Genomic DNA, 22,116 nt, shown 5'->3' with positions numbered 1-22,116 from the left:
TAAGCAAAGCCACCAGAAAGGTGGAAATTTATTGATAAAGAAAATATGTACATATCAATCCAAAAGTGATTGATCAAATAAATAAAACAACAACAGAAAGGAAAATGAACAAGTGGAAAATGGAAATACAAATTTTAGTTTAAAACAGACTATTAACAACTATTAATCCAAGGGCCTTGACTTGATAACATCTATCACACCTTCAAAGTCTCACAGGTGGCATGTTTCAAATAAGTTGAATCATTCTTCAGGCCACTTAAATATAGTTGTGATCTTCTGTACAAACCAGCATCTGTATGGAAGCAAAAACCATTCTCAACTTTGTACCATTGTGAAAATAGCATGAATCCTAGCCTGGACATGTGTAGCATCCATATCAAGAAATGAAACCTTAATATAGTTACTGTATCTGTCCATGCTACTTCATACAGCATTTGAATATGACTCTTCTACATATCTTGCTTATCAGCCTGGTGATCTTTCAAAAGCTGTACTTTTCTTTCAATGTTCAAACTGTCCATAGCTTAATCCTTTGCATGAAACCAGGTGTCTATGATACTTGATCCATATTTTGTACAGTCTGCTACTTAGATCATGAGCATCACACCATTTATACTAAGGACTGAGCATGCCAAACACACTGATACCACCCTAATACAGATGCTGCCACTACTCAAAATCAGTTGGCAAACTGTACTCAGTAATAGTTACAGTTCTATTGTCAATCTGGTGCTTTGTCTTGAAGGGTTCTTATTCTCAAGTTTGGAACTCCTCTCTTCTCCATATTCATAATCCTCTTAGCTTGACTTGGCAATTCCTGAAAATTATGAAACTAAACTGAACCTGCAAAAACAAAAACAAAGTTAGTTAGAAAATCTGCAAGCCCATTTCCTTCTCTATGTATATGCTCCACAGATATTCTTTGATCAGCCATCATCCTCTTGATATCATCCACCAACATTGAAATGCTCCAAGGGACCTTCCATTCAGCATTTAAAATCTTCTTCATGGTCATGGAATCAGTCTCTATGATCAATGGAAAAATATGCTTTTCCACACAGTACCTCAGTCCCATTCAAATAGCCTCAGCCTCAACCACAATATTTGTTCCATCTATCAAAGTTTTAGCAGCTGTATACACCAAATCTCCCTCTTCATTTCTTATACAAAAAGCAGTAGAACTTGGTCCTGGATTTCCTTTAGCAGCTCCATCAGTATTACACTTATAAACTCCAGATGCAGGTCTCCTCCATTTAATAATTCTGCATATAACAGTAGGCTTATATCCTTCAAAGAACTGAACAATCTGATGCCATATAGTTGGAAAATTCAGCCCAGGAAACTGAACTTTACATAACATATGAATGTTCATATTTATGTCATATAGCACTCTATTCGGATTCATAGTACCACCGTGAAGCCTATTCTTTCTCCACTTCCATATTTGCCACACAATAAAAGCAGGAACTGCTTTGTATATGGTCTTCATTTTCAAATGGCATTTTGCTTCCCAGCAACTTCTTATAGCATGTTTGACCTGAACACAATTCATGCTCAAACTAGCCCCCATATTGAAGTATCTCCATACCTTTGTAGCCAAATCTCCACACAGAAATAGATGGTTTATAGTCTCCATCTGAACCACTTCATCAATTGGGAATTTAAACTTCCATAATCTCCACATGAAGAATGAAATTTTAAAAGGCACACCTTTGATCCACATATTCTGAAATGGCACTGTTACATTAGCTTTTTGTCTTAGTAACTGCCATGCACTACTTACTGTAAACCTGCCTGTACTTGTCATCATCCACCAAGGTCTATCCCATTCATTTGATGCATATTTAATGTCAATTTCCTGTATTATATGCTGCACAATATCTTCGGGAAATAGCTGCATGAGTTTGTTGATCTTCCATCCTCCATCTGTCATAAGTTCAGAAACATCTTTAGCATGCTCATTGATTTGCCAGGACTGGGGAACCATATAGCTAAGAGCACCTAGCTTAGTCCAATTGTCAAACCAAAAGTTTGAACTTCCAATCTTTGGCTCCCACCAGATTTCCTGTTCTATACTTTCCGTTGCTTCTAACATCATCTTCCAGACTTGTGACCCTCCCTTCCATTGAACCACCTGAGGAATTTATTTTTTATAGTATTTATTCCATATGATATTAGCCAGAGAGAACTAGTGGTTCTAAACTTCCACCAGATTTTAGCACATAAAGCTTTGGATATGTCATAGATAGACCTGAACCCAAACCTCCTTCATGTTTGAGAATGCACATGTTAAGCCAAGCTGCCCAGTGTCTGCATCTTCCTTCCTCCTTATTATTCCAAAAGAACCTAGCAAAGATCTTGTGTAGTTCCTTTATAACACATTTAGGAGGCCTTATAGCAGATAAAACATGAATTGGGATACTTTGAAGGACACTTGTAATCAACACTGCTTTTCCTCCATAAGACAGTAACTTGCCTTTCCATGTTTGTAACCTGTCTTTGACTTTCTTCAATAATTCAGTATAATCCACTTTCCTTTTCCTGGCATGAGTAATTGGTACTCCAAGATATGTAAAAGGAAATTGTCCTCTCACAAATCCTGTTACTGTTGCAACCTGCTGACTTAACTCATGCGATACTTTGTTGAACATATAAAAAGAACTTTTCCTCTTGTTTATCAGCTGTCCAGATATTTTCTCATATTCCTGAAGAGTGTCCATGATCATCTGTAAAGATTGGTTATCTGCTACAGAAAAAATGATTGTATCATCTGCATATGCCAAATGATTCAACTCAGCACTCCACTTTGGCATCCCATATCCAACAATACCAGGCTGATCAAACAAAGAATTTAATGACCTTGAAAGAACTTCTTCAGCTATAATGAAAAGAGCAGGAGAGAGTGGATCCCCTTGCCTGACACCCCTTGTAGAATGAAAGAAACCATATGCCTGGCCATTTAGGAGGACAGAATACCAATTATTTGCCAACAGACTCCATATAAGGTCAATGAAAAATGGAGAAAAGCCTATCTTTCTCATCACTTTACAGAGGTACAACCATGAGACCCTATCATATGCTTTTGCCATATCCAACTTAATCACAACATTTGCTGGTTTTCCTCTCTTCCTTATATCAATTACAATTTCTTGTGTCAACAACACATTCTCAATTATATTCTTGCCCTTAACAAAACCAGATTGATTTGGAGAGATCACCCTTGTTAGTAGCTTGTCTAGTCTGTCATGAACTACTCTTGATATGACCTTATTGATAAAGTTGCTAAGACTTATAGGTCTCATATCAGAAAATGCCTCAACAACATTCTTCTTTGGCAGCAAAACCAGATTAGTGTGAGTGATTGACTTGGGAAGAGTCTGTCCTTCAAAGAAAGCTTTAACAACACTATATACATCAGCCTTGATCACCTCCCAACACTTCTGATAAAATATACCAAAAAAACCATCCGGGCCACAGGCACTGTCCCTATTTAATTCAAATACAGCCTTCTGTACTTCCTCCATAGTAGGTTGTTCAGCAAGTAGTATATTATCCGCCTCTCTGATCAGCTCTTGAATATTATTAAAAATTGGAGAATCTTCACTAACCTCCTCATGAGTAAATTTCATATGGAAAAAGTTGACAGCTTCAGCAGCAACACTATCAACATCCTCAAGCCAATTACCAGCATCATCTTTAATCCTCCTAATCTGGATTCTTTTTCTTCTTCCTTTTACCAGACTATGGAAATATCTTGTATTCTTATCACCTTCAAAAAAACATTCCATCTTGTCTTTTTGCCTCCAGAATTCCTCCTGATAGTGAAGATACAGCTTAAGTTCTGCTTGTGCCTTTTGCATGACCATTTTATTTTCTTCAGATGGATTTTCCTCAAACAACTGCTCTTTAATCTTAACTATTTCCTCTCTGATTACAAGTTGTTTAAAAATTTCCCCAAAAGTAGTCTTACTTCATGAACTTAAAGCAGTTTTCAGTTTCTTCATCTTGAGCTTAAATGATAGAAATACATCATAAGTTAAGACTGTTTCCCATTGCTGCTTAACAAAATCAAGAAAAGTGTCATGTTCCACCCAGAATTTGAGAAATCTGAATGGTTTGATAAACGTTTCCACTTGATCTCCACATGATACAAGTAATGTTGCATGATCAGAACCAGTCCTTGACAAATGTTCCACTTCTAGTTGTCCAAACCAATTCAGAAATGTATCATTATGTACAATCCTGTCCAATCTCTTAAAGATGCAGTCATTAGCTGTTATATCCCGTGTTTTCACACGTTTGGAGAAACTTGAATTATATGGGATTCTTGAGATATAAGATCAATTTTATATCTTGTTGAACATAGGAGTTATGCATGAAAGAATAGAGTCATGAAAGTGTGGGACAAGGCTAAGGGTAATTTTGGAATTTTGGAAATTTGTTTCGGGAATTACAAAATACGATTCACAAGTTGTTGGGCTTGTAAAATAAGAAACAATTGAGGCCCAAAATATTAGGGGGTGGCCGGCCATGATGGCCTTGGCCCAAGCCCAAAATTTGTATTTAATTTCCATAAGATTAATTAACATAATGGCCTTGATCCAAGCCCATTTTTACTTGGTCATGTGCTTGGTCATGTGACCAAGTCTTGATATTATATGTATAAGAAGATTCAAGACATTAGAAGGCAAGACCAAACAAAGCAAAAATAAGAAAGAAAAGGGAGAGGGTTTCGGGTTTGAGGGGCAAAATTGACCCTCCAAAATCTTGCTTCAAAAATTCATTTCTTGTTAAATTCCTACTAATTCAAGGTTCCTTTGCATCTTGGTATAGTTGGATTGGAGTGGGGAGCACTAGAATCTCCAAGGTGATCATATATTCAAGTGAAGGAGACTTGAGGAAAAGGTAAGAATTTCTACCTTTTTATTGTGTTGTTGAGTTTTGTTTGTGTTGTAGTATGTAGAAATGTGTTGATTGGATGGAAAAATGGAAGTTTGCAATGTGGGTTTGGAATTGGAGGTGTAGCCGTGTGTATATATATGTTGTATAGCCAAAAATGTGTTGAAACTATGTTGTATTCTAGTTGTGAATGTGATGGAATTCATGTTGAGAATGAAAGTGGAATAAATTTGATTGAATTGCTAAAATAGCACTTGGCCGTGTGGTGTATTTGGCTTGAGAATAAAATGGATTAAGTTTGTTTAGTGTATTGGAGTGTTATTGTAATGCTTGATATGTGAATGAAGTTAGAATGATATAAGTTTGTATTGAATTGGAATATAGAAACTTATGTCGTTTTAGTATGATTTTCCGACATTAAGGAAATGAAGTTGTTTGATTGCTAATAGTGATGATCATTGATGAATTTGGAAGTTGGAAACTTGTTATGAAGTTATATGCCAAAGATTTGATGTTTTGCATAAATTAAGACTTTGGCGGAAAATTGTATATTATGTATATCAAGTGTATATCTTAAGGAAAATGATATGAAATGCCTCTAAATCTATGTTGTGATGATCTTGAGTAATTATGGATGTGAAAGTAATGATGTTAGTTTGAAAGTTTGGATTAGAAGGGAAGTTATGGCAAGTTGTGGAAACAATGACTAGTTGAAGGATAATTGTGTTGTTAATGCTTTTTGTTGATGTTAATGTTGTTGTTTGGGTTGTTGTTGATGAATTATAGCCGAGTTGAATTCTCGGGGTGCTATATGTATAGGGGAGGTGCTGCCGAAATTTCGGTAGCCAATTATGCATCAAATTGGAACTTTGGTATTATTAGCTTACAATTGGTAAACTTGACCAATTGCAGTTTTTCGACGAAACGGGAAGTGAGATTGGAAAGGCTTAAGGAGCGTGAAAGGTATGTAAAACAAACCCAATTCTTCCCTTGGCATGCCCCTAGTATGTTAGGGTCGGATCCGGGCCTCGAAGGACCTCTTGGCCCTCGGAATCCGCAAGATAAAATTTCAGTTTTTCCTTCAATAGAATTGAACTACTTTGATACGCTTTTTCTGAAATTATGCGATTTTGCTCCAAATTACTCAGAAAGTCATAGAATGTCTGTAGAACCTTTTTAGGTGACTCTATATGCTTAGAGGGCACAATTTGAGCCCGCCGCCTTATTTTTCCCGAGGCGGGCCCGCTATTTACGGTTTTGCCCCTAATATGCTAAAGATTCCTTTTTAAGCGATTTTTGAAAGAAATGTTTTAATTACCCTACTAATCGCTTAACGAATATTATTCTAAATATTCTATTAAATCTTATAAATTATTTTGACACTCGGAATGACTTCAGTAAAGTTATATTTTTGTAAATTATTATGATATCCGAATTGTATTAATTCTGATTCCGTCCGACTCCATTTGATTTGTTTGTCTTCGCTACGCCTCATCGAGTCTTTGAAAATACTTATGATATTTTTAAATTGCATTAGTCTCTCACTACTCCATTCGTGGATGTCCCAATGTTTCCCACACTGAGCCCGGGCCAGGATATGTTGTCAAGCGTAATTCTCTGCATTGTTCGCCGCGTCCCGTTGTGAGGGGGCAGGTATACGCGTACATGGGTCTGTGGAGTATGATGTGCCATGTCCGCCTATTCTGATCTGATCTGTATGGCCATTTTGATATGACATTATATGATACGGGGCCACGCCCCTTTTTCTGATTCCTCTGTATAGTGGCACCAGCGTCGGGAGGGTGGCCACATTCTGTCTGCCGAGTCCCGTGTCAGGGACCGGATATGATATGATATGACATATGTTTTTGTACGCATTCTGTCTGTTTTGGAAATATGCATTTGACACTCTGGATTCTGTACTCATTTTCTGTAACCAATATGATTTGACTTATGTGATTCCGCTTTATACATTCAGTACATATTTCGTACTGACCCCCTTTCTTCGGGGGCTGCGTTTTCATGCCGCGCAGGTACTGACGACAGGTTCGCTGATCCACACGTTTAGGATCCTATTTCTGCTATTTGGGGCGCTCTCTTCTACAGAGCCCATCTTTTGGTACAGTCTGTCACTGCTATCTGGATATGTACTTTGTTCAGGGTATGACGGGGCCCTGTCCCGTCTTATGATTATGATATGTTCTGTAGAGGTCTGTGGATACATCTGTGTGGGTTCTGTACATATGTTTGGGATATTCTGTTCTGTGATGGCCTTATCGGCCTATGTGTGCCAAGTCTGCTTTTCTGCTAAGTTCTGTAGCGACCACTAATATTATTATTATATTATTATTCTGTTAATATGCTAATTTGGGGTATCGGGTACGTATAGGTGCCCAGCTCGGGCACTGGTCGCGGCCCACGGGGTTGGGTCGTGACAAAAGTGGTATCAGAGCAGTTCGTCCTCGGAACGTCCACAGACCGTGTCTAGTAGAGTCTTGTTTATCGGTGTGTTGTGCACCACGCCTATAAACAGGAGGCTACAGGGCATTTAGGATACTACCCTTCTTTCTGTCTTAGATCGTGCGATAGAGCTGTGTTATCAGGATGACCCCTCCCTAACGAGTGGCTATATTTGCAGATATGCCTCCAAAAAAGGCAACCGCGGCCCAAAAGGCCAAGTCAGCAGCCTTGGGAGAGACTAGCCTGGTCCAGAGGATTACCAGGGCCCAGGCACATATTGCTCCGGGGACTTTGCCCCAGACAGAGGGTTCGTCTACACCGCCACTCGTGGAGGAGATTGGGGCGGCTGCAGCCGCAGATCGGGGGGCGGCTCCACCGCCAGCTCCCGCAGTTCCAGTACCTGAGCCTCCAGCTCCACGGCCAGGCACTGAGGATCAGTCTATGAGGGAGGCAGTCCAGTTGCTGACGAGACTTGTGGCAGGGCAGGTTCAGGGGCATGGACTGGGAGGTGACCGGGCAGTCAGGCGTGATAGTTCGAGAGCCCGTGAGTTTTTGACTTGTAACCCTCCAGAGTTCTTCGGGACAAAGCCCGAGGAGGATCCTGAGGAGTTTATCAGGAAGATGCGACGCACTCTAGATTTGATTAATGCTTCCGAGACAGAGTCAGTCGCGTTAGCTTCGTACCGGTTATATGATGTGGCGGCAAACTGGTATGAGTCATGGGGGATATCCAGGGGGGACGGCGCTCCTCCAGCAGTTTGGGGCGATTTTTCTCAGGCATTTCTTGGACATTTTCTGCCCCCAGAGTTGCGACGAGCCAGATCTGATAGATTCTTATTATTGAGGCAGAAGGGCCGCAGTATCCGGGACTATAGTTTGGAGTTTGATTCCTTGGCCCGATATGCACCTACTGTGGTGGCTACTATGGCGGACCGGATGCACAGATATATTATGGGGCTGGATCGGTATTTTGTTGATAGCTGCTTAGTATTGGCTGCTCAGCCCGGTATGGACATTGCCCGTATCCAGGCCCATGCCCAGGGCATGGAGGATCGGGGCAGAGGAGGACACCAGCCTGACAGGGGCCAGGATCGGAGACAGCCCAAGAGGGCCAGGTCATCTGGAGATTTTCGGGGCAGACAGCCCCAACAGCCGCAGCAGCCTAGCAGATTTTCATCTCAGCCGGCGCAGAGCGCGCCTCCCCAGCCTACAGGTCGCAGATTCGATAGCCCAGGGTATTCAGGAGCAGGCCAGAGCTCCAGGGCTTCAGGTTCGCGGACAGATAGGGGTTCTGGTCAGATGAGGCCACCCAGGGTTCAGTGTTCTTTTTGCGGCAGATACCATACGGGAGAGTGCTACAGAGCCACCGGTGCATGCTTTTCTTGTGGCCGTCAGGGCCATTCTGTGAGAGATTGCCCGTATAAGGGTAGTTCGGGTGGTGCAGCGCAGCCTACCGGATCAGCCGCTGGGTCTTCATCTTCGTCAGTGGCTATGCGCCCTACGGGGCAAGGTATTTCGGCACCAGCGGGTCGTGGCAGAGGCCGTGGTGGAGCTTCTGGTATTAGCGGTCCTTCGAACCGCATTTATGCTTTGGCCAGTCGCCAGGATCAGGAGGCATCTCCTAATGTCGTTACAGGTACTTTATTGGTCTTCTCTCGGTCTGTGTATGCATTAATTGATCCAGGTTCGACTTTATCATATATTTCACCCCTTGTTGCCGGTAAAATTGGTATTATGTCTGAACCTATAGAGCCATTTGAGGTAGCCACGCCGATAGGGGATTTTGTTGTAGCGAAACAGGTTTATAAAGACTGTTCTGTGATCGTTTGTGACCGTGACACTAAGGCAGATATGGTAGAGTTAGATATGACTGAATTTGATGTTATTATGGGTATGGATTGGCTAGCTTCCTGTTACGCTAATGTTGACTGCCAGAATAAGGTAGTTCGCTTCCAGTTTCCCGGGGAGCCAGTTATAAATTGGGCTGGTAATACAGCATCGCCGAAAGGTAAGTTTATTTCATACCTTAAGGCAAAGAAAATGATCAGAAAGGGTTATATCTATCATCTGGTTCGGGTGCAAGACTTGGACGCCGAGACGCCGACACTTCAGTCAGTCCCCGTGGTTAGTGAGTTTCCAGATGTTTTCCCCGACGAGCTTCCAGGTCTTCCTCCAGAGCGGGAGATAGACTTCTCTATTGACTTACTCCCAGACACTCAGCCTATCTCTATTCCTCCGTATAGAATGGCGCCTGCAGAGTTAAAGGAGTTGAAGGAGCAGCTGAAAGATTTGTTGGATAAGGGCTTCATCAAACCCAGTACTTCGCCTTGGGGAGCCCCGGTATTATTTGTGCGTAAGAAAGATGGGTCGCTGCGTATGTGTATTGATTATCGGCAGCTGAATAAGGTAACGATAAAGAATAAATACCCCCTCCCCAGGATTGATGATTTGTTTGATCAGCTACAGGGCGCTAAGTGTTTTTCGAAGATAGATCTTCGATCCGGTTACCACCAGGTGCGAGTACGAGAGGCCGATATCCCTAAGACAGCTTTCCGGACCCGATATGGGCATTACGAGTTCAGGGTTATGTCTTTTGGGCTAACAAATGCTCCCGCAGTATTCATGGATTTGATGAACCGGGTATTCAGGCCATTCTTGGATATGTTTGTAATTGTATTCATTGATGATATCCTGGTTTATTCTCGGTCTGAGGCGGAGCACGCAGATCATCTGAGATCGGTATTAGGGGTACTCCGGCATCAGAAGTTATATGCGAAATTTTCTAAGTGCGAATTCTGGCTGTCTTCAGTGGCCTTCTTGGGGCATATTATTGCAGCTGATGGTGTCCGGGTGGACACACAGAAGATTGAGGCCGTGAAGAATTGGCCCAGACCTACGACGCCCACAGAGGTACGCAGTTTCCTGGGGTTAGCAGGTTATTACAGGAGGTTTGTGGAGAAGTTTGCTTCGATTTCAGCGCCTTTGACAAGGCTGACTCAGAAGGGAGCTAAGTTCCAGTGGTCTGACGCTTGTGAACGGAGCTTCCAGTTGCTGAAGGAGAAGCTGACTACAGCCCCAGTTCTGACTCTTCCAGAGGGACCGGATGGGTATGTTATTTATTGTGACGCTTCTGGCATGGGGTTAGGCTGTGTATTGATGCAGCACGGCAGAGTTATAGCGTATGCTTCCCGGCAGCTCAAAAAGCATGAGAAGAATTATCCTACCCACGATCTGGAGCTCGCAGCGGTGATTCATGCTCTGAAGATATGGAGACACTATTTATATGGCGTTCATGTGGATATCTATACTGATCATAAGAGTCTCCAGTATATTTTCAGACAGAGAGAGCTTAATTTGCGGTAGCGGAGGTGGCTGGAGCTTCTGAAAGATTATGATGTAGATATTCTGTATCATCCGGGCAAGGCTAATGTTGTTGCAGACGCGCTCAGTCGGAAGTCTATGGGCAGTTTAGCCGATTTACAGCCAGACAGGAGAGAGATACCCCGTGATGTTCAGCAGTTGGCTAGTCTCGGGGTTCGTCTGGCCGATTCTGGAGATACCCAGATTTCTGTTCGAGGGGTTTCTGAGTCATCTATCAGGGACGATATTAAGCGGCATCAGTTTGAGGATCCTGTCTTAGCTCGGTACAGGGACACAGCCTATGATAAGGAGAGGACTCCGTTCGAGTTTTCACCGGACGGCACTATGTTATACAAAGGCAGGTTGTGTGTACCGGATATTGCAGGCCTTCGGCAGCAGGTTATGAGCGAGGCACATTATGCTCGCTACTCGGTCCATCCTGGGTCTACGAAGATGTACCATGATCTCCGATGCTTATACTGGTGGGACGGTATGAAACGGGATGTTGCAGAGTTCGTCGCCCAGTGCCCTAATTGTCAGCAGGTCAAGATTGAGCATCAGAAGCCGGGTGGACTGTTGCAGGAGATGGAAATCCCGACTTGGAAGTGGGAGGTTATTAATATGGACTTCATTACAGGATTGCCTCGCACTCCACGGAAGTATGATTCCATCTGGGTCGTCGTTGATAGGCTGACGAAATCAGCCCATTTTCTTCCCGTCAGGACTACCTATTCCGCCGAGGATTATGCCAGGCTCTATATTAAGGAGATTGTGAAGCTTCACGGAGTTCCTATATCTATTATTTCTGACAGAGGCGCCCAGTTTACGGCGCATTTCTGGAGATCTTTTCAGGAGGGACTAGGGACTCAGGTGAGTCTGAGCACCGCATTTCATCCTCAGAGCGACGGGCAGGCCGAGCGCACTATACAGACGCTGGGGGATATGTTGCGGGCCTGCATTATCGATTTCAGAGGCAGCTGGGATGATCACTTGCCGTTGATTGAGTTTGCATATAATAACAGTTACCATTCCAGCATCCAGATGGCTCCGTACGAGGCTTTATATGGCAGGAAATGCAGATCGCCGATCGGCTGGTTCGATATTGGCGAGACAGAGTTGCTTGGCCCAGATATGGTCCAGCAGGCAGTGGACAAGGTGAAGCTTATTCGAGAGCGACTGTTAACAGCCCAGAGTCGACAGAAGTCATACGCGGATAAACGGCGTCGACCGTTGGAGTTTCAAGTAGGCGATTGGGTATTCCTGAAGGTATCGCCTATGAAAGGCGTAATGCGGTTCGGCAAAAAGGGTAAGCTTAGTCCGCGTTATATTGGGCCTTATCAGATTGTTCGGAAAGTTGGAAATGTCGCCTATGAGTTAGATCTGCCATCTGATTTGGAAGCGGTACATCCGGTGTTTCACGTCTCTATGCTTCGTAAGTGCATCGGTGACCCTTCCAGAATATTCCCTGCAGATGATATTCAGGTGACGGAGCAGTTATCATACGAGGAGCAGCCCGTGTCTATTTTGGATCGTCAGGTAAGGAGGCTCCGGAATAAAGATGTAGCCTCCGTTAAGGTACTGTGGCGGAACGATAATAGGGAGGAAATGACGTGGGAGGCCGAAGAGGAAATGAAGAAGAAATATCCTCATCTGTTCCCTATGCCCACAGGTAACCTTAAATTCCTGCTTAAATTTATTTCAATGTCAATCGTATATCCTATGTGTTGTCTATAATCAGAACCTCCCCCAAGGTATTTTCCAACCTTATGAGGTTAATTTACATTCGAGGACGAATGTTCTAAAGGGGGGGAGGATGTTATATCCCGTGTTTTCACACGTTTGGAGAAACTTGAATTATATGGGATTCTTGAGATATAAGATCAATTTTATATCTTGTTGAACATAGGAGTTATGCATGAAAGAATAGAGTCATGAAAGTGTGGGACAAGGCTAAGGGTAATTTTGGAATTTTGGAAATTTGTTTCGGGAATTACAAAATACGATTCACAAGTTGTTGGGCTTGTAAAATAAGAAACAATTGAGGCCCAAAATATTAGGGGGTGGCCGGCCATGATGGCCTTGGCCCAAGCCCAAAATTTGTATTTAATTTCCATAAGATTAATTAACATAATGGCCTTGATCCAAGCCCATTTTTACTTGGTCATGTGCTTGGTCATGTGACCAAGTCTTGATATTATATGTATAAGAAGATTCAAGACATTAGAAGGCAAGACCAAACAAAGCAAAAATAAGAAAGAAAAGGGAGAGGGTTTCGGGTTTGAGGGGCAAAATTGACCCTCCAAAATCTTGCTTCAAAAATTCATTTCTTGTTAAATTCCTACTAATTCAAGGTTCCTTTGCATCTTGGTATAGTTGGATTGGAGTGGGGAGCACTAGAATCTCCAAGGTGATCATATATTCAAGTGAAGGAGACTTGAGGAAAAGGTAAGAATTTCTACCTTTTTATTGTGTTGTTGAGTTTTGTTTGTGTTGTAGTATGTAGAAATGTGTTGATTGGATGGAAAAATGGAAGTTTGCAATGTGGGTTTGGAATTGGAGGTGTAGCCGTGTGTATATATATGTTGTATAGCCAAAAATGTGTTGAAACTATGTTGTATTCTAGTTGTGAATGTGATGGAATTCATGTTGAGAATGAAAGTGGAATAAATTTGATTGAATTGCTAAAATAGCACTTGGCCGTGTGGTGTATTTGGCTTGAGAATAAAATGGATTAAGTTTGTTTAGTGTATTGGAGTGTTATTGTAATGCTTGATATGTGAATGAAGTTAGAATGATATAAGTTTGTATTGAATTGGAATATAGAAACTTATGTCGTTTTAGTATGATTTTCCGACATTAAGGAAATGAAGTTGTTTGATTGCTAATAGTGATGATCATTGATGAATTTGGAAGTTGGAAACTTGTTATGAAGTTATATGCCAAAGATTTGATGTTTTGCATAAATTAAGACTTTGGCGGAAAATTGTATATTATGTATATCAAGTGTATATCTTAAGGAAAATGATATGAAATGCCTCTAAATCTATGTTGTGATGATCTTGAGTAATTATGGATGTGAAAGTAATGATGTTAGTTTGAAAGTTTGGATTAGAAGGGAAGTTATGGCAAGTTGTGGAAACAATGACTAGTTGAAGGATAATTGTGTTGTTAATGCTTTTTGTTGATGTTAATGTTGTTGTTTGGGTTGTTGTTGATGAATTATAGCCGAGTTGAATTCTCGGGGTGCTATATGTATAGGGGAGGTGCTGCCGAAATTTCGGTAGCCAATTATGCATCAAATTGGAACTTTGGTATTATTAGCTTACAATTGGTAAACTTGACCAATTGCAGTTTTTCGACGAAACGGGAAGTGAGATTGGAAAGGCTTAAGGAGCGTGAAAGGTATGTAAAGCAAACCCAATTCTTCCCTTGGCATGCCCCTAGTATGTTAGGGTCGGATCCGGGCCTCGAAGGACCTCTTGGCCCTCGGAATCCGCAAGACAAAATTTCAGTTTTTCCTTCAATAGAATTGAACTACTTTGATACGCTTTTTCTGAAATTATGCGATTTTGCTCCAAATTACTCAGAAAGTCATAGAATGTCTGTAGAACCTTTTTAGGTGACTCTATATGCTTAGAGGGCACAATTTGAGCCCGCCGCCTTATTTTTCCCGAGGCGGGCCCGCTATTTACGGTTTTGCCCCTAATATGCTAAAGATTCCTTTTTAAGCGATTTTTGAAAGAAATGTTTTAATTACCCTACTAATCGCTTAACGAATATTATTCTAAATATTCTATTAAATCTTATAAATTATTTTGACACTCGGAATGACTTCAGTAAAGTTATATTTTTGTAAATTATTATGATATCCGAATTGTATTAATTCTGATTCCGTCCGACTCCATTTGATTTGTTTGTCTTCGCTACGCCTCATCGAGTCTTTGAAAATACTTATGATATTTTTAAATTGCATTAGTCTCTCACTACTCCATTCGTGGATGTCCCAATGTTTCCCACACTGAGCCCGGGCCAGGATATGTTGTCAAGCGTAATTCTCTGCATTGTTCGCCGCGTCCCGTTGTGAGGGGGCAGGTATACGCGTACATGGGTCTGTGGAGTATGATGTGCCATGTTCGCCTATTCTGATCTGATCTGTATGGCCATTTTGATATGACATTATATGATACGGGGCCACGCCCCTTTTTCTGATTCCTCTGTATAGTGGCACCAGCGTCGGGAGGGTGGCCACATTCTGTCTGCCGAGTCCCGTGTCAGGGACCGGATATGATATGATATGACATATGTTTTTGTACGCATTCTGTCTGTTTTGGAAATATGCATTTGACACTCTGGATTCTGTACTCATTTTCTGTAACCAATATGATTTGACTTATGTGATTCCGCTTTACACATTCAGTACATATTTCGTACTGACCCCCTTTCTTCGGGGGCTGCGTTTTCATGCCGCGCAGGTACTGACGACAGGTTCGCTGATCCACACGTTTAGGATCCTATTTCTGCTATTTGGGGCGCTCTCTTCTACAGAGCCCATCTTTTGGTACAGTCTGTCACTGCTATCTGGATATGTACTTTGTTCAGGGTATGACGGGGCCCTGTCCCGTCTTATGATTATGATATGTTCTGTAGAGGTCTGTGGATACATCTGTGTGGGTTCTGTACATATGTTTGGGATATTCTGTTCTGTGATGGCCTTATCGGCCTATGTGTGCCAAGTCTGCTTTTCTGCTAAGTTCTGTAGCGACCACTAATATTATTATTATATTATTATTCTGTTAATATGCTAATTTGGGGTATCGGGTACGTATAGGTGCCCAGCTCGGGCACTGGTCGCGGCCCACGGGGTTGGGTCGTGACATTAGCAGCCCTACCATTCCACCAGGTGAAAGGACTCCCTTTGAAAGGCATCTCATGCAACTCACAGGAATTCAGAGAAAAAGCAAAATCTTCATATTCTTGTGGCAAAACTGGTAAACCTCCTAGTTTTTCTTCTTCATTCAGTATAACATTGAAATCTCCACCAACCAGCCAAGGAGATGTCATATTACTAGCCAAGAGGTATAAACTATCCCACAACTGCATTCTCTCCACTTCTGAACATTTAGCATACACCATTGTAACCACCATATCTTTATTGAAATCTTGAAACTGCAGCTTTACAGTAATAGATTGCTCAGTATCCAATAGAACCTCAACATCAACATTGTGTCGCACAAAGAACCAGATTTTTCCATTACAGTTGGAATTAGCATAAGGCATTCCAAGTTTCGTTCTATATTTCTGAATTTTTCTCTGATGCTGAAAAGGTTCCATCAGAGCTACCAAAAAGAACTTGTGATACTTATTTAACATTTGAACTCTATGAAATGCTTGTTGGGACTTACCTGATCTTATGTTCCAGAATAAAGTTTTAACAATCATTTAACAGATTTCTTATGGTTACTCTTTGTTGAATACCTCACTGTTTGTGGAACCTTAGAGTTTTGCTTTCTTCCTTTTCTTGGCCCTTTGCTTTGTGATTTTGGAGATAATCCTGCCTCTACACACATCTGCTGTAGTTTCATATCAATAGTAGCACCATCAGCATCTTCCTTCTTATTGTTGACCAAAATCAACTTATCATGTTCCTCCTGTAACTTGTCAGAGACTACATCATGTAAAGCTTTGTTAGGTGATATCCTTACAGCAACATTCAGGGGCTGCATATCTCTAATATCAGGAATAATGGCCGAAGCTAAATTTCTTTGTTCTGCATCAGCAACTTTCTCAAGATAATAGCCAACCAACTGCAAGTTACAGTTAGAGCTATGTACCTCCTCATCAGAAATATCCTTCAGAATTAATGCCTGAGCAGACTCCTCCTGATCCATGGAACCGGTCATATCTTGCATCTTCTCACCAAAACCATCATTCAAATACAGATCACCTGCTTGAAAACATTCAGACATCTGATTGTCCAATGAAATTTCAGAGGCCTCATTTCCATCATGAATCTTGTTACTATCAAGCCTTTGATGAGCATCTTCATCTGCATCCCTACCACCCCTATTTTCAACTCCTAGTTGCTGATCCACTTCATCACCTCTTCCCTGCACCATTTCAGACTTTTGATCATCTGCAGATAATTCAGTATTCCCATGTTCTTGACAGTCATGAGACTTCTTTGAACCATAAGCCTCTTTAACCTCCAGAGAATCTGCTTTGCCATCTAGCTGTGAACTATTAATCTCTTTTTGAACAGGATCATCATTAGTCTGCTGTATTTTGGCACTAGCTACTACACTGTGATTATTAGCTTCACTATTGTGCACCTTAGCAGTTTCATTCTCATAAACTTCACTCTCTTCCAGAGACTTGGTTCCATTTGTAGCCTGATGTTTGTCCAGAAACAAGTTTGCAGCATCCAAACCAGCACGCACCTTATTATGCTCCTTCTTGCCATCTATACAGTCAGCTGCAACCCCTTGTTGTATAGACACTTCTTCTTCAGTGACATGCTCCTCATGACTATTACCGAGCCTACTAATATCAACATACTCTACTCCTTGGTTCAATACCTCAAATTTGTTTGATACCTTAACTTCTTTGTTTCCATCATCCCTCCCAGTTGGAATCACTTTGTTCTTGTACTGCCCTTTGTTTCCAGGGTAAGTTACCACAGTACCACTGGATAATACCTTTGGTAAATACTGTTGCACTGGTTTTTTCCACCCCTATTTCTTCTATATCTTCCTTGTTGGATCTGCCCTTGTTTACTTGTTCCAGGCTCATCTACTATAACTGCAGCCTTTCCTTTGTTCTGAGACCCTACCCCATTATCTGCCACCTCATTTTCCAACAGTTCTGGGTGTACCACCCAACATTCATCATTAGAGTGACTTTGTAAAAAGCACTTTGTGCAATACTTTGGTAAGTAGGTATATTGAATATTAACTTTAATCGACTCCTTTGTAACATCATCTTCAATCTCCATCCACACAGACTTAGGCAAATCTGCAAGCAAATCTACCTGAACTTTCACTCTTGCACAGTTTGGCCTGGTCTTATTGATAGTAGCAGCATCTAACTGGATTGGCTTGCCCACTGCAGAAGCCAATGTAAACAAAGATTCCTTGACAAAAAAGGTAGGAAGAAGGTTTGGAAACGAAATCCAAGCCATAGCAATTGAAGTTTCCTTTTCCACACTGAATTTAGAATCATATATTAATGGTCTCATTTGATACGAATAACCACCTTTAGACTTTAACCAAAAGAAACTTTTTGATGAGATGTTAATAAAATCTTCCCTAAGATCACATCTTATTAAGACATGCCTATCTCTCAAAAATCCTACACGACAGTTACCCTTTACTCCACACTGATGAGGTATAAAGGATCGCAACTCTTCTAGTTCAGGCCATCCATACGAAAACTTACCTACAATGGCATATTGTAGGTTTTCAATCCTTTACATTCGTAATACTTCAGGAGAGGACCATATTACGACGTGTTTACCATCTATAATCTCAACCATCTTTATAGGAATGGATTCACACGTTTGCATGGAATTTTTACCAGTTTCATGCATTAGGGTTTGACGATAATTCTGTGTTGTGGACGTAGGGATTACTGTTTGTGACTACTGAGCATTGCTGGACGAAGAGAGAGGAGGGAGGAGGGAGGAGGGAGAGGGGAGGGAAATCTTGAGGAGAGACAGACTGACCAACCACCAGATGCGGCGGCTGGCCAGTGGCCGGAGTGGCCATAGCACTGTTAGGGTTTCAAACTAGGGTTTGCATGGGAGGAGAGAGAAGAGAGCATTTTTTGTTTACTGAGGCGCTGTTCCGCTACCCATTATCTCAAAGACTCACGTTCCAACCTAAGATAAAACTTTGCATTTATTGTGAAAAATTACTGCATAATACAGTAGAAAAATCTATCAACGAACCATATACATGAGCAACTTAATTAACAAAAATGTACCTGGCATGTTCCTTTAGCCATTTATATATGAATATTTCTACTTCCGTTGGTCTATTTGTGGCATCGTATATTCCGTCCAGAATCCGAAATAACATAGTGATTTTACAAATTAAAAAATAGATGCTCCATAAAATCCAGAGAAAACTAACCTGAAAAACCCGATGCTACATAAAAGCCAAAGATATATTCTTACACCCATGCTATTAAAACCTATAGCAAAAGGAAAGATTTTTTAAGGAAAGTGTTGTAATGATATCTTTTTTTATTTGTATACGAACCTTCACTCACGTACATAGTTATCCTTCTTATTATCATGAAATTAAGCGAATGAAGTTGTAAAAAATAAATGCATAGACAAAAAAAGTTATGCCCCATAACCAAGTTTTCGATGAAAAAGAAAAGGTCGGATGAGACATAACGCAGTTTCGAATCAACCAAGAGAAAAGAAAATCCAAAATTAAGAGTACGCAACTACATACTATCTTTGTTTCTTTAACATTGTTCATAACTTCCCAAACCAGTGCAAAAGTTAGCCACTGAAGATTTCCCTTTAGCGATGGAAAAATTGGATTTTCCAGAAAAAAAAAAATCAATCTGTAACAATGTCAACCCTGCAAAAGAGGTTTTATTTTAATATGTTGATTACAACATTTGGAGATGAAGATTCTAGTTAACTAACCCAAAAATAAATACCAAAAAAATTGTTGGTATAATTTTTTGTAGAAATTTCTCGCCATGCATTCTGTGCAGTATCGGTAAAGAAGAAAAATTTGATCAAATTTACATCCATGGAAAACTTAATTATATAAAAAATCAGTAGATTATTTTACTATAGTCCCAGAAAAAAAAACTTGCAAGATGAAGCAGAAAGCTGTGAAATGCCAAGTCCAACTTTCATAGAATAAAGACGTTTGATCTTACATTAGATTTTAAGCGTGTCATAATTGGTCCTTATTGAGAAAAGAAGAGAAAAGGGACGTGACTTTTGGTTTTTGAAGAAGCAAAAGGAAACATGATTTACTGGTTATGTATAATTATCTAGTGGATAAATTGCTATATAAGAAGCCAAATCACCATTTAAAATTTTAAAAATAAAATGAAATTCAGGAGACAAAAACTGCCCTTGTATTTAGTTGCTACAAAGAAGAAGTAGTTGCAACAAAGGAGTTAAAAGAACGTCATTACTTTGCTGTTTTTTATTTTTTATTTATAGATTTGAAATTCAAAATTCTCAATTAGACATGAATTTATTTAATTCAAATTCAAAAACAAAAAAAAACAGAAGGAAGTTGTAACCACACGTAATTTGTATTTTACAAAATTTGTATTTTTACGTTTTTTTTCCTTGTAGTTGCTATAAAGAAGGAGTTAACCCTAATTTGTATTGGAAGTTATTTTTTCGTTTTTTGTGAGTGTGCACTTTTTTTATTTTTAAAACTTTTCAATTAATTATTTTTATATCATTTAAATATAAAAGTTTTGTTTGTCATCTCAAGTTCAAAATGCAGCTAAGAAGCTGTTATTATTTAAAATTAATTTTTAACCTTTTATCGTATAATAGTTATATTTTTAAAAGTTTGAGTTGATTTGGTTTAATGTGTTGGACAAGATTTCTCCGGTGACTGTCCGACCACCATTGAAGATGAAGAAGAAGAAGAAGAAGAAGAAGAAGAAGAAGAAGAAGAAGAAGAAGAAGAAGAAGAAGAAGGTAAAGTGGCAGACATAACCAAGCTTCTCTTAACTGAAGTAGTTGACTATAATTATAAGGGTGAAGTGGATGACTGAACTTATACGGGTGTTGGACCCAAATTTGTTTAGTCACACATTTTGAGCCTATTTGTTCCATTGGGCCAGGGAAAACAACTTGAGAATTCAGAATACACTACACTGGCCCAATACAAGAGATATACAAATTGCTTACATCACATATACATACGCCACTGTGGTATACGTGTATATTCTCATTGTACAGCTTTACAATTTGTTAGGAACACAACAAATAGAATAGTGACAAGTGTATAGGTTAGTTTTCATTTTCAGTCCTTTTGCTATTTATAGCAACACTGTACAACATTGTTTTCATCAAGGAATATACAAAAAATTCTCTCATCTTGTTTCTTTCATGGTATCAAAGCAGATGCTCTAAAACCCCTATTTTCGTATTCATCTCTTATCAAAATCTTCATTTTCTTCAGTTTTCTTCAATCTTTTTCAGTTTCTAGACATCAAATATGGGTGATTACACTGAAACAGATCAAGCTGCAACTGCAGTAGTCACCACTGAAACTGTGAATGCATCACACCCCTACTTCATTTCCCCTTCAGATACGCCTGGTATGCAACTGGTCAACTCTCCTTTTGATGGAAAGAGTTTTGCTGGTTGGAGGAGAGGTATGCTCATAGCTTTTGCTGCCAAAAACAAAGCAGGCTTCATAGATGGTTCTTCATCAAAGCCATTAGGGGACTCAGATTAGGCATGGTCAAGAGCAAATAGTATGGTTATTGCTTGGTTACTAAACTCACTTTCAAAGGAAATTTCTGAAAGTGTGATCTATTTCACCATTACTAAGGACATATGGAGTGATTTAGAAGCTAGGTTTGGACAGAGCAGTAGAGCCAAACTATTTCAACTCCAAAAGGAGTTGAGTGACCTAACACAGGATGCAAGTGACATTGCAACTTACTATACCAAGATGAAGAGGCTTTGGGATGAGCTTGAGAGTATGGATTCATTCATCTGCAGCTGTGTGTGTACCTGTGAAGCAAAACCAAAGATGCTCAAAGCTAAGCAAGATGAAAAACTGGTCAAGTTTCTTATGGGTCTCAATGACATTTACTGTGGTGCTAAAGGAAATATCTTGATGATCTCTTTATTGCTAATGCTTATACACTCCTAACGCAAGAGGAAAAGCAAAGGTAGATGCATTCTACACCTAAGTATCCAGGTGAAACCTCCTCTTTCATAGCTGCTGGTCAAGGTGGTCAGAGATCATACTATAATGATGCTAAAGGACCTAAAGGAAATGTTGTCAATAACAGAATCAGTCCTACTTGCAAATACTGCAAGAAAGCTGGACACACCATTGACTAGTGTTGCAGACTCAAGGGTTTTCCACCAAATTTCAAGTTTACTAGAGCTAGGAAGAATCAGAATTTTGTTCAAGGTAATGCAGCATTCAAACAGGAAGGAAATGGGGAACAGTTCTTTTACAACAATGAATCTAGGGATGCAAGTAAGCAGCTCAGTCAAGAGCAGTTGCAGCAAATTGCACAAATGCTAAGTCAATTCAAGGCAAATTGTTACACCTTGGAAAATTTCCCGTTAACGTACAGTGAATAGGCTAGTGAAGGGCACGACGTTGTGATAAGAAAGAAATAGAATTTAATGACCCTAAACGAGATTCAAAGACATTTGAC

This window comes from Lycium barbarum, chromosome 4 (genome assembly GCF_019175385.1).
Source record: "Lycium barbarum isolate Lr01 chromosome 4, ASM1917538v2, whole genome shotgun sequence".
Classification (NCBI taxonomy): domain Eukaryota; kingdom Viridiplantae; phylum Streptophyta; class Magnoliopsida; order Solanales; family Solanaceae; genus Lycium; species Lycium barbarum.
Note: the sequence above shows the minus strand (reverse complement) of the source record.